This window comes from Pseudophryne corroboree, chromosome 6 (genome assembly GCF_028390025.1).
Source record: "Pseudophryne corroboree isolate aPseCor3 chromosome 6, aPseCor3.hap2, whole genome shotgun sequence".
NCBI lineage: Eukaryota > Metazoa > Chordata > Amphibia > Anura > Myobatrachidae > Pseudophryne > Pseudophryne corroboree.
In genome coordinates, this window is record NC_086449.1 from 825,974,716 (window position 1) to 825,988,965 (window position 14,250).

Below are 14,250 nucleotides of genomic sequence, written 5' to 3' on the forward strand. Positions count from 1 at the left end.
GTGTGCACACCCCATGCACACAGACTGCACACATCCAGGTACCATGCAGGGGCGCACACGGACAGCAAATAACTATACAGGTATTGCATAATATATATATATATATATATATATATATATATATATATATATATACACACACACACACACATTACATAGAGGTGCACTAGAACTGCATTTATAGCATGTCAGCAATACTCAAATGCACATCTGCATCCCATCCATTATACGTTCCCGATACAGTATGTGCCGCACCTTCCCCACAAATTATATATATATATATATATATATATATATATATATATATATATATATATATATACTCATATCCATATATGGATGCCTACAGTCCCCGGGCCGCAGCCAATCCTCTTACCGACCTCCTCCAGCTGCTCCACCGCCGTGACCGTGCATCGCTCCGACTCTCCAACCCCACCACCACCACTACAGACGCCCCGGTTCTCAGCAACCCTGGGCACCGCCCACACTCGCCACGCCCGCCGCTCATACATAGCCACGCCCCGTCGTTCAAGCTCAGCGTTGTTCCTAGCCGCGCCCCCTGCCGGCCACACCCACCACTCGGGCAATTATTTGCGTAACCACGCCTCCATCCGATATCACGCTCATCGCTGGCTCTCCGTGCTATTCCCGCCCCTTCCCGAGTCACATGACATGCCCACTCTGTGTCTGCACATGACGTCATCATGCTGCTGTCACTCTGCCAGTAATGTAAATGGAGGCTGCATAACCGTACAGACAGACCAATGAATTTTATATATAAGATTGCACACAGCATGTGTTGTGGGGGAAGGTTGCCGCATGCCCTCCTGGCACTGGTGTATCTATAATGGGTGCAGTGTGTGCGATACACATGGGGGTCCCACACCGCACTCCCTGCACCTATTTTTTTTTAATACTTACCCTCCGGAGTCCTGCGTCACACCAGCAGCGCTGCAGAAGTCACTGGGAAAATGGTGCGGCGCTCATTTTCCCAGTGTTTTGCGCATGCGCAGTAGGAAAATCACAGGGAACATGGCCGCCGTGCTTTTTTCCCAGAGACCTGCATATGCGCACTAGATTCTAGGGTCCCCTAGTGGGGATCCGGTCTGAAGATCGACAGTGTCTAGGTCGACAATGTTTAGGTCGACCACTATAGGTCGACAGTCACTAGGTCGACATGGATGGAAGGTCGACAGGGTTTCTAGGTCGACATGTGCTAGGTCGACAGGTCTAAAGGTCGACATGAGTATTTCAATTTATTTATTTTTTTGGATTTTTTCATACTTAACGATCCACGTGGACTACGATTGGAACGGTAAAGTGTGCCGAGCGAAGCGGTAGCGGACCGAAGGCACCATGCCCGAAGCATGGCGAGCGAACGCGGTGCACTAATTTGGGATCCCGGTCACTCTACGAAGAAAACGACACAAAAAAAAAATCCTCATGTCGACCTTTAGACCTGTCGACCTAGCACATGTCGACCTAGAAACCCTGTCGACCTTCCATCCATGTCGACCTAGTGACTGTCGACCTATAGTGGTCGACCTAAACATTGTCGACCTAGACACTGTCGATTTGATGAACCACACCCCCCCTAGTGACCTCAGTCAAGAGCGCTAGAGAGGAGGCGGCAGGGGCGTCTTCCTCTCTGAAGACACCCCTGCATCCTGGGCTCCATAGCCCCAAGATCTATTATGTGGTAGGCAGCCCCAGGGGTCCCACCTCCCTGAACCTCTGACACAAAACTTAAGTGGATCCCAGGGAAAAAGGCCCCCACCCTTCTTCCTGGCACTGTGGTAAATGGAGGGTTTGAAGGAGCTTGTCCTCAAGGAGTCTTGTGGCTCTGGGGACAGGGGTAGAGGGGACTTTACTCTTTTGAGGGGGCCTGAAGTTCCACTGCACCTTCTGCAGTTTTTCTGTTTGAGCATTTATTTATTTTTCTCTTACGTCCTAGAGGATGCTGGGGTCCACATTAGTACCATGGGGTATAGACGGGTCCAGTAGGAGCCATGGGCACTTTAAGAGTTTAATAGTGTGGGCTGGCTCCTCCCTCTATGCCCCTCCTAACAGACTCAGTTTAGAAAATCTGCCCGGTGGAGCCGGTCACAGCTAGGGGAGCTCCTAGGAGTTCTTTTTTTTTTTTAAAGAGTTAGGTTACAGTAAGACTGCTGGCAACAGCCTCCCTGCTTCGTGGGACTTAGGGGGGGGGGGGGGGGGGAGTAGGATCCAACCCTCTGAGGTTAATGGCCCCTATCTCCGCTGACAGGACACTGAGCTCGTGAGGGTGTCGACTGCAAGCCCCCGAGGCGACCGCTCGCTCCCGCAGAACTGCCGCCACCCCCTAACAGCCAGAAGACGTCGGTGATGAGTAGGACACCGGCGCCCCAACAAGCGGGAAGCCGGTGAGAATGGTGGCATCAGGGTGGGTGCGCAGGGTTGTTGCTGTGCTCCGGAGGGCTCAGAGGTACAGTGAGCGGCGCTGTGAGGGGCGCCCTGGGCCAGCGCAAACACCCTTACTCTGGTCACTATTGCGATCAGGGACATCTGTACTACTGCTAGCGCCATTACATCAGGCCAGTATAATCTGTATAAGTGCGTAAAGAAGCGCCATTTTAGGGGGCGGAGCTTCTCCTCAGAGTGGATCCAGCACTCACCAGCGCCATTTTCTCCCTGCAGATCACATACAGAGACGCTGACAGGGAGCGCTGACCCTCCACATAACTCCAGCTATCCTGTGTGGTACCAGGGGGTTATAGAAGGGGTGGGGGGGGGGGAGTGTTTATTCACATTACTGTGTAGTCTGTTTAGGTTACTCAGTCAGCGCAAGGCATATATTATTATAACTGTCTACTGGGGCGCTGTGTGTGCTGGCTCCTTATATTCTATCTCTCTGAAGGTACTTGGGAGAAACTGTGTCTGACATTTTTGTGTGTGTGTGTGTGTGTGTGTGTGCGTGTGTGCGTGTGTGTGTGTGTGTGTGTGTGTGTGCGTGCGTGCGCGTGCGTGCGTGCGTGCGTGCGTGCGTGCGTGCGCGTGTGTGTGTGTGCGTGCGTGCGTGTGCGCTATATATCTCACATTACCATGTCTAGGGACTTCTTCTATTCCTTGTACTCAGGACTGTAATATACTGTCTCAGCCTTCTGAATCCTAACCCCAGTGGGTGGATTCTATTAAGGGAATGATATCCCAGAATTTATCTAGGATAGCTCATAATGAGACTGAAACACAGGTTTTAAAAAACTCTGTAGAGGTTTTGTCATATTCTACTCCCACTACCTCAACAAACTCTCCTAGTATATGCCCAAAAAAGCGTGCTCTTGCCCAGATAATGCGAGTCGACACGGATACCGACTCTGATACGGGTGACGGTGATGGGGATATACTGCGGGGGGAGGCATCCCTTGCTAAACGGGTGCAGCTAATGATTGAGGCCATTCGGGACATTTTACACATTACTGACAAGGTACCTGAACAGGTCAAGGAAGCTTTCTTTACAGACAATAAGAAATCCTCTCTTACCTTCCCTGCGTCTAGGGAAGTGATTTTCAACCTTTGTTTACTCACGGCACACCAAACAATGGGGGTCATTCCGAGTTGTGCGCTCGTTGACGATTTTCGCTCTGCTGCGATTTGTTGCTAAATGCGCATGGTATGCAGCACTCATGCGCTAAGTTATTTAACACAAAACCTAGTAGATTTGCTGGTGTTCGTACGATGCTTTTCAGTCGCACTACTGATCGGTAAATGATTGACAGGAAAGGTGCGTTTCTGGGTGGTAACTGAGCGTTTTCCGGGAGTGTGCTAAAAAACGCAGGCGTGTCAGGGAAAAACACGGGAGTGTCTGGAGAAACGGGGGAGTGGCTGGCCGAACGCAGGGCGTGTTTGTGACGTCATACCAGGAACTAAACTGACTGAGCTGATCGCAATCTGTGAGTAGGTCTGGAGCTGCTCAGAAACTGCTAAGGATTATTTAGTAGCAGTTTTGCTAATCTTTCGTTCGCAATTCTGCTAAGCTAAGATTCACTCCCAGAGGGCGGCGGCCTAGCGTGTGCAATGCTGCTAAAAGCAGCTAGCGAGCAAACAACTCAGAATGAGGGCCAATATTTTAAAATTCCCAAGGCACACCATCAGTTCCCCACAGAAAAAAAAAACACACACACATTGGCCTGCACAGAAAAAAACAATCACATTGCTCCCCACATAAATCCTATTGCTCCCCACATGAATTATTCACATTGTTCCCCCCATAAATCCATAAATCCTTATTCTACCCATATAAATCCTATTGAAATCTTATTGTTCCCCACAGGAGAAATAAAATAAATATTAGCCCCTACCGGTCAGCTGTCCTCCTCCCTGTTCCTCAGTGGCGGGGGTTGTACATAGTGGATTGCTGCGAATACTGAGCAGTGGGCGGTCGGGCAGGTGTGGATGTGGGTAGGCAAGGAAAGCTGTGTATGCAGGCGGGAACTGGAAGATGTGTATGCAGGTGGGTGGGCTGGCTGGGTGGTGAGATGCGGCGGCCGTGACCTATGATATCACACCGCCGCATCATCGAGGCATAGGTCACAACCAGAGCACGACTGATCCTCTAAGAAGAGCCTGGGCCAACAGTTCACTCTGAAGGTGTAGGAAGCTGCTCTGCCTCCGCGGCACAACTTGCAACTGGTCGCGGCACACTAGTGTGCCATGGCACACTGGTTGAAAAAGCCTGGTCTAGGGAATTAAACGCATTATTTGAAAAATCCTGGGAAACTCGGAGAAAAAATCCCAGATCCCAAAGAGAGTTCTGGTTGCTTTTCCTTTCCCTGAAGAGGATAGGAAAAAGTGGGAAAACCCTCCTATAGTAGACGCTTCTGTTTCTAGATTGTCTAAAAAGGTGGTTTTACCTGTCCCTGGGTCTACCGCTTTGAAAGAACCGGCAGACCGCCAGATTGAGACTACGCTCAAATTCATATACACTGCTTCAGGCGTGGCGCTTAGGCCCACTATTGCTTGTGCATGGATTTCTAAAGCCATAGAAAAGTGGTCAGGCATGTTACTAGAGGATTTAGATACTATGGATAGAAGTGACATTGAAATGTTTTTACGTCACATACAGGATTCTGCGGGTTTCATGGTGGAGGCCATGAAGGACCTTGGTAATCTAAATGCACGGACGTCTTCCATGGCTGTCTCGGCACGCAGGGGACTCTGGCTGCGCCAATGGTCTGCGGATGCGGAATCCAAGAAGAGTGTGGAGAACCTACCCTTCACAGGTCAGGCTCTATTTGGGGAAGCTTTGGATGCGTGGATCTCCACGGCAATTGCTGGTAAGTCAACCTTTCTTCCCTCAGCCACTCCAACGACCCCCCCAAAAAAATCCTGCTCTGCGTCTACAATGCAGTCCTTTTGGACCGCAAAGATTAAGAAGTCCAAGTCCCCTTCCACCTTCTTCAGAGGTGGTCGGGGAAAATCCAGAAAACCTGCACCGGCAGATTCCCAGGAACAGAAGCCGGGTTCTGTTTCCTCAAAATCCTCAGCATGGCGATGGACCTCCCAGCCTGGAGGTCGGGCAGGTGGGAGCACGTCTAAGAAATTTCAGTCAGGTCTGGGCATCCTCAGGCCTGGACCCCTGGGTACAAGATATTGTATCTCAGGGGTACAGACTGGAGTTTCAAGAGCTCCCACCTCACATATTTTTCAAATCAGGCTTACCAGCTTTGCTGTCAGAAAGGGCTATCTTACAGGAAGCCTTTCAAAAATTGGAAAGGGCAAATGTCATTGTTCCAGTTCCACCTCATCTGGAAAACAAGGGTTACTACTCAAACCTTTTTGTGGTGCCGAAGCCAGACGGTTCGATAAGACCAATATTGAACCTCAAATCATTAAATCCATATTTGAGGGAATTCAAGTTCAAGATGGAATCTCTGAGAGCGGTGATCTCAGTTCTGGAGGAGGGGGAATTCCTGGTATCCTTAGATATCAAGGATGCTTACCTTCACATTCCTATTTGGCCGCCACACCAGGGTTATCTCAGGTTTGCGCTGTTGGACTGTCACTATCATTTCCAGGCGCTGCCATTCGGCCTATCCACGGCACCGAAGGTGTTCACCAAAGTAATGGCAGAGATGATGCTTCTACTCCGCAAGCAGGGAGTGAACATAATTCCATATCTGGACGATCTGCTGATGAAAGCATCATCCAGGGAGAAGTTGTTGCAGTCCATTGTTCTCACAACTCGACTGCTCCGGGATCATGGTTGGATCCTGAATCTTCCAAAGTCACATTTGGAGCCGACAAGGAGATTGTTTTTCCTAGGGATGATCCTCAACACGGAAGTGCAGAGGGTATTTCTACCACTGGAGAAAGCGTTGGTGATACAAACAATGGTCCGGGATGTCTTGAAGCCTACCCGGGTATCGGTTCATCAGTGCATTCGTCTTCTGGGGAAGATGGTTGCCTCCTACGAGGCTCTACAGTACGGAAGATTTCATGCACGGTCCTTCCAACTGGATCTTCTGGACAAGTGGTCGGGATCCCACCTACACATGCACCAGAGGATACGTCTGTCGCCGAAAGACAGAATTTCACTCCTATGGTAGCTGCAAATACCTCACCTTCTCGAGAGCCGCAGGTTCAGGATTGAGAACTGGATCCTTCTAACCATGGATGCAAGTCTCAGAGGTTGGGGCGTGGTAACCCAAGGGGAAAACTTCCAAGGAAGGTGGTCAAGTCTGGAATCCATCCTTCCAATAAACATTCTGGAACTGAGAGCCGTATTCAACTGCCTTCTACAAGCGGCACATCTTCTGCAAGATCAGGCCATTCAGGTGCAGTGGACAATGTAACGACGGTGGCCTACATCAACCGACAAGGCGGAACGAAGATCCTCCTCTGGGCAGAAAGACACACAATGGCGCTGTCAGCAATCTTCATTCCAGGAGTGGACAATTGGGAAGCGGATTTCCTCAGCAGACACGATCTCCATCCAGGAGAGTGGGGACTCCACCCAGAGGTGTTCGCAGAGGTGACAAGTCTTTGGGGTGTACCTCACATAGACATGATGGCCTCCCACCTCAACAAGAAGCTTCGCAGGTACTGTTCCAGGTCGAGAGACCGACAGGCAGTGGCGGTGGACGCACTGGTGGTTCCGTGGATCTTTCAGTCGGTGTATGTGTTCCCTCCACTCCCACTCATCCCAAGGATTCTAAAACTTATAAAAAGAACAAGAGTTCAGGCAATCCTCATTGCTCCGGACTGGCCAAGAAGGGCTTGGTATGCGGATCTTCTGGAGTTACTGCTGGAAGATCCGAGGCCTCTTCCTCTTCGGGAGGACCTTCTGCAACAGGGGCCGTTCGCTTATCAAGACTTACCACGGCTGCGTTTGACAGTATGGAGGTTGAACGCCAGATCTTAGCTCGGAAAGGCATTCCGAAAAAGGTTATTCCTACCCTGATCCAGGCTAGGAAAGGAGTAACGTCTAAACATTACCATCGCATTTGGAAAAAGTATGTGTCTTGGTGTGAATCCAAGAAGTTTCCTACGGTGGAGTTTCAACTTGGACGGTTTCTCTTCCTGCAGGCAGGTGTGGATGTGGGCCTATGTTTGGGCTCCATAAAAGTCCAGATTTCGGCTTTATCCATTTTCTTCCAGAAACAGTGGGTTTCCTTCCCTGAGGTTCAGATTTTCTTGAAAGGGGTGCTGCACATCCAGCCTCCCTTTGTGCCTCCTACGGCACCTTGGGATCTTAACGTGGTGTTGCAGTTCCTACACTCAGATTGGTTTGAGCCTTTACAGGAGGTTGAGGTCAAGTTTCTCACTTGGAAGGCGGTCACACTGTTGGCATTAGCATCTGCTAGGCGTGTGTCTGAATTGGGGGCTTTGTCCTGCAAAAGCCCTTGCTTAATTTTCCATGAAGATAGAGCTGAGCTCAGGACGCATCAGCAATTTCTTCCGAAGGTTGTGTCAGCTTTTCATATCAACCACCCTATTGTGGTGCCAGTGGCTACTGAGGACTCAATTACCTCAAAGTCCTTGGATGTTGTGAGGGCTTTGAAGATTTCTGTGAAGTGAACTTCTCGTCACAGAAAGTCGGACTCTCTGTTTGTCCTTTATGACCCCAACAAGATTTGGTGTCCTGCTTCTAAGCAGACGATCTCTTGCTGGATCAGGTTCACTATCCAGCATGCTTATTCTACGGCAGGATTGCCGTGTCCAAAATCTGTTAAGGCCCACTCTACTCGTAAAGTGGGTTCTTCCTGGGCGGCTGCCCGGGGTGTCTCGGCTTTACAGCTTTGCCGAGCGGTTACTTGGTCTGGGTCGAACACGTTTGCTAAGTTCTACAAGTTCGATACTTTGGCCTCTGAGGACCTAAAGTTTGGTCAAACAGTCTTGCAGGAACCTCCGCACTCTTCCTCCCATTCTGGGAGCTTTGGTACATCCCCATGGTACTAATGTGGACCCCAGCATCCTCTAGGACATAAGAGAAAATAGGATTTTAATTACCTACCAGTAAATCCTTTTCTCGTAGTCCGTAGAGGGTGCAGGGCGCCCGCCCAGTGCTTCGTTTTCCTGCAGTTGTTACTTGGTTCAGTACTTTTGTACAGCTGTTGCTGAATTGTTTCAAGCAGGTTAGCCTGGTTTGCCTTGTTATGTGTGAGTTGGTGTGAATCTCACCACTATCTGTGTATTTCCTTCTCTCAAAGTATGTCCGTCTCTTCCTAGTGGACCCATCTATACCCCATGGTACTAATGTGGACCCCAGCATCCTCTACGGACTACGAGAAAAGGATTTACCGGTAGGTAATTAAAATCCTATTTTTCCAACTAGGCCACAAAAGCACCGATACCTGGCTTTCACTATAAATGTGTTGGTCCATTGTGGCAGTACGGTGGATGTAATGGTTAGCGTTACTGCCTCACAGTACTGAGGTCATGGATTCCATTCCCACCATGGCCCTAACTATATGGAGTTTGTATATTCTCCCCTTGCTTGCGTGGGTTTCCTCCTGCAATCCAAAAATATACTGGTATGTTCACTGGCTCCCAACAACAATTAACTCTAGTGTGTGTCTGTATGTACAGTACTTGTAGGCTAGATGGGCCAAGCAGTTCTTATCTGCTGTCAAATGCTATGTTTGTATGTCTCGAAAGAGCATTGAGGGATGGCCATCGGTGTTCTCACTATCAATGGTTGCCATCGATGTTGAGGCTGTGGGTGGCCATCTATGTTATGGAAGACGATCGATGGTTTCATCCACCGGTGGTCATCCCTGTTCTTTCAGTGACTGGCCCAAGGGCAAATCACAGCCTGGGCTTACTGGGCGTCAGGAGGAGGAGCTATGCTCTATGTCCCGGCAACTTGTAAAAAAAAATAATCGGTTATGCTGTGCCTTCATCCATCTGGTTCTCGCCCATCGATGGCAAAAGTATTCGACATCGGCCATGAACAATCGATGATTATGAATCATCGATGGTTGAAGGCCATCCCTAATTGAGGGTTGGAAATCCTCCACTTATTACCCAATATCTGCGATCAAGGCATCCTATGGTGAGGGCTCTGAGGGGACTACACATCTGCCAACCAGCGCATTCTGCTTTGTAGTGGAAGTGCTAGATTGCAAATACTATGTGAAGTGGTCATCAGGGTCGGACCTTCTTTAGTTTCACTGGGTCTTCCCATCCCGGATTGCCAGTCTGGCTGCGGCATCCAGCTAGGATAATATCAGGCATACAGGTGTTTCTATCAGTTTATAGACTATTTACTGACTCACGCCCGGAGAGTAATCAAGACACACTGCAGCAACAGCTAATTTACTCTGTACATATTTACATTCGGCTTTTCAGAGCTCGGGACGCTTTTCATAATGGATTCATTATCAGTTATTCTGCGCTGATACGATTGTAGACAATGAAGTGTGGTGTATGTATAATGGGTGCACACCCTGCAACCGTTTCTTTTGTTTGCCTCCTCGCTGTCCTGCTGGAACACATAAATGATGAATTCACAGGTGTAATATAATTACCAGATGGATGAAAGTATTTGGTGAGCCAGACGAAACGCGTCAAACTACAGCTCACAGTACAGAAGAAGGAACCCTAATCTGAGCCAGACGAAACGCGTCAGTACACAGCACGCAGTACAGAAGAAGGAACCCTAATTTGGGCCAGACAAAAACGCGTCAGTACACAGCATGCAATACAGAGGAAGGAACCCTAATCTGGGCCAGACGAAAACGTGTCAGTACACAGCATGCAGTACAGAGGAAAGAACCCTAATCTGAGCCAGACGAAATGCATCAATCCACAGCACGCAGTACAGAGGAAGGAACCCTAATCTGGGCCAGACGAAATGCATCAGTACACAGCATGCAGTACAGAGGAAGGAACCCTAATCTGAGCCAGATGAAACGCGGCAGTACACAGCATGCAGTACAGAGGAAGGAACCCTAATCTGGGCCAGACGAAACGCGTCAGTACACAGCACGCAGTACAGAGGAAGGAACCCTAATCTGGGCCAGACGAAACGCGTCAGTACACAGCATGCAGTACAGAGGAAGGAACCCTAATCTGAGCCAGACGAAATGCGTCAGTACACAGCATGCAGTACAGAGGAAGGAACCCTAATCTGGGCCAGACAAAACGCGTCAGTACACATTATGCAGTAGAGAGGAAGGAACCCTAATCAGGGCCAGCCGAAATGCGTCAGTCCACAGCACGCAGTACAGAGGAAGGAACCCTAATCTAGACCAGATGAAACGCGTCAGTACACAGCACGCAGTACAGAGGAAAGAACCCTAATCGGGGCCAGACGAAATGCGTCAGTACACAGTATGCAGTACAGAGGAAGGAACCCTAATCTGGGCCAGACGAAAACGCGTCAGTGCACAGCACGCAGTACAGAGGAAGGAATCCTAATCTGGGCCAGAAAAAAACACGTCAGTACACAGCATGCAGTACAGAGGAAGGAACCCTAATCTAGGCCAGATGAAACGCGTCAATGCACAGCACGCAGTACAGAGGAAGAAATCCTAATCTGGGCCAGACGAAACGCGTCAGTACACATTATGCAGTACAGAAGAAGGAACCCTAATCGGGGCCAGACGAAATGCGTCAGTCCACAGCACGCAGTACAGAGGAAGGAACCCTAATCTGGACCAGATGAAATGCGTCAGTACACAGCACGCAGTACAGAGGAAGGAACCCTAATCTGGGCCAGATGAAACGCGTCAGTACACATTATGCAGTACAGAGGAAGGAACCCTAATCGGGGCCAGACAAAATGCGTCAGTCCACAGCACGCAGTACAGAGGAAGGAATCCTAATCTGGACCAGATGAAACGCGTCAGTACACAGTATGCAGTACAGAGGAAGGAATCCTAATCTGGGCCAGATGAAACGCGTTGGTACACAGTATGCAGTACAGAGGCAGGAGGAACCCTAATCTGGGCCAGACAAAACGCGTCAACCCACAGCACGCAGTACAGAGGAAGGAACCCTAATCTGGGCCAGACGAAATGCGTCAGTATACAGCACGCAGTACAGAGAAAGGAACCCTAATCTGAGCCAGACGAAACGCATCAGTATACAGCACGCAGTACAGAGAAAGAAACCCTAATCTGAGCCAGACGAAATGCGTCAGTACACAGCATGCAGTACAGAGGAAGGAACCCTTATCTGGGCCAGACAAAACGCGTCAGTACACATTATGCAGTAGAGAGGAAGGAACCCTAATCAGGGCCAGCCGAAATGCGTCAGTCCACAGCACGCAGTACAGAGGAAGGAACCCTAATCTAGACCAGATGAAACGCGTCAGTACACAGCACGCAGTACAGAGGAAAGAACCCTAATCGGGGCCAGACGAAACGCGTCAGTACACAGTATGCAGTACAGAGGAAGGAACCCTAATCTGGGCCAGACGAAAACGCGTCAGTGCACAGCACGCAGTACAGAGGAAGGAATCCTAATCTGGGCCAGACAAAAACACGTCAGTACACAGCATGCAGTACAGAGGAAGGAACCCTAATCTAGGTCAGATGAAACGCGTCAATGCACAGCACGCAGTACAGAGGAAGAAATCCTAATCTGGGCCAGACGAAACGCGTCAGTACACATTATGCAGTACAGAAGAAGGAACCCTAATCGGGGCCAGACGAAATGCGTCAGTCCACAGCACGCAGTACAGAGGAAGGAACCCTAATCTGGACCAGATGAAATGCGTCAGTACACAGCACGCAGTACAGAGGAAGGAACCCTAATCTGGGCCAGATGAAACGCGTCAGTACACATTATGCAGTACAGAGGAAGGAACCCTAATCGGGGCCAGACGAAATGCGTCAGTCCACAGCACGCAGTACAGAGGAAGGAACTATAAACTGTACACTGACCAAGCGGGACTCGATGTTGCCAAGTGGGAGCACAATTCCAGGCATACCTGGATATCACAGCTACTCACAGCAGGAGATGCATTGCAGTGGAGGGATTCAAACCTGATAGAGGTGAGAGGCACAGAGGGAAAGGGGGAGAGGACTGGGAATGGGGCACATAAGTGTAGGAGGTGGCAAATAGCAGGATGGATGGATCTGATTTCATTTGCTGTGCAAAATAAAAGCAGCTCCACAAAACGAGTGACATCAGAACAACGACTGGCCTGCCCTAACACTTTGCCTGTGGAAATCGCTGCTCCACCGTAAATGCCGCCATCTTGCCCACTGATTTGCACTTTGTAAATGACTCCAATGTCTGCAAAATCATGAAAAAAGAAATTCCATTTGTTACTCCATTTTCCTAATTCCAGAATAGACCCCCCCCCCCCCCCCACCAAAAAAATACAATAAAAAATGCAGTGATTGAAAAGTGGTTTGGTGTTAATGCAGCTTGTCCAATCAGGATTCTGTCACCCAGTATTGGGAGTACTGTCGTTTCTACAGCTGAGCATTCCATAACCAGTTGTCTCTTTAAGGCGGCCCTGACCCTTCCCGGCACGGACTCCACTCTCAGATCCAGGTGAGAAGCCAGAGCAAGCGTCAGCCCACTCACTAATTCCTGTCTAGCAAGTTTGGCGACACAAAAATAAATCAGAGAAAAATACATTTTATAGTATAGTGGAGCTGCGTCAGAAAACGTCAGTAAAAATGTAGGTCAGCAATTTAACCTTCAATATTTGTGTTGCTATTTCACCTCAAACAACTTCCTCCTCACCCCCATATTTAAAACAAATACAAACATGTTTCCGCTTCTGTACGCTGGCAGAGGGTGTCTATATGCACAAGACGGCACCTGAGTCATTAGCATATTCTAGCAAGCCCGCTGTGTACTATTACTATAGCGTGCGCAGTATTATAGTATTACTATAGGGTGCACAGGATTACAGTATTACTATAGGGTGTGCAGTATTATAGTATTACTATAGGGTGCGCAGGACTATAGTATTATTATAGGGTGCGCAGTATTATAGTATTACTATAGGGTGCGCAGGACTATAGTATTATTATAGGGTGCGCAGTATTATAGTATTACTATAGGGTGCGCAGGACTATAGTATTATTATAGGGTGCACAGTATTATAGTATTACTATAGGGTGCGCAGGACTATAGTATTATTATAGGGTGCGCAGTATTATAGTATTACTATAGGGTGCGCAGGACTATAGTATTATTATAGGGTGCGCAGTATTATAGTATTAATATAGGGTGTGCAGTATTATAGTTTTACTTTAGGGTGCGCAGTAGTATATTATTACTATACGGTGTGCAGTATTATAGTATTACTATAGGCAGTGGTGCAAGTAGAAAAAATGTCTTACGGGTAATGTGTGCGCGCGCCTTTGGCGTGCGCGCAAAAATGCCACATGGGGCGTGGCCAATGAAAATGGGGGCGTGATACAAATATGGGGGGAGGGGCAGATACACGTATGACCCCAATAGTGCCAGATACACATTGCCCCACAGTGCCAGATATACATTGCCCCACAGTGCCAGATACACATTGCCCTACAGTGCCAGATACACATTGCCCCACAGTGCCAGATACACATTGCCCCAGAGTGCCAGATACACAAATGCCCCCACTGTGTCAAATATACATTGCCCCCCAGTGCCAGATACAGAAATGCCCCCCCAGTGCCAGATATGCCCCAGTGCCAGATATAAATGCCCCCCCAGTGCCAGATATCTCCCAGTGCCAGATATCCCCCAGTGCCAGATATAAATGCCCTTCCCCCCAGTGCCAGATATCTCCCAGTGCCAGGTATCCCCCCAGTGCGCGCA

At 49.1% G+C, this 14,250-nt stretch overlaps 1 protein-coding gene across 3 annotated transcripts in view; it reads right to left on the bottom strand.

The window, feature by feature from the left end:
* MANSC1 (MANSC domain containing 1) overlaps nt 1-14,250 on the bottom strand; it is a 45,711-nt gene that overhangs the window by 12,475 nt on the left and 18,986 nt on the right. Inside the window, exon 1 of one of the 3 annotated variants that reach the window (XM_063929265.1) lies at nt 381-490. The exons of 1 other annotated variant lie outside the window; for it this stretch is intronic. The gene's annotated coding sequence lies outside the window, so the exon portion shown is untranslated. Of the gene's footprint in view, nt 1-376; nt 491-14,250 lie in introns of those variants that run through there. One more of the 3 variants, XM_063929266.1, reaches the window with a different exon arrangement.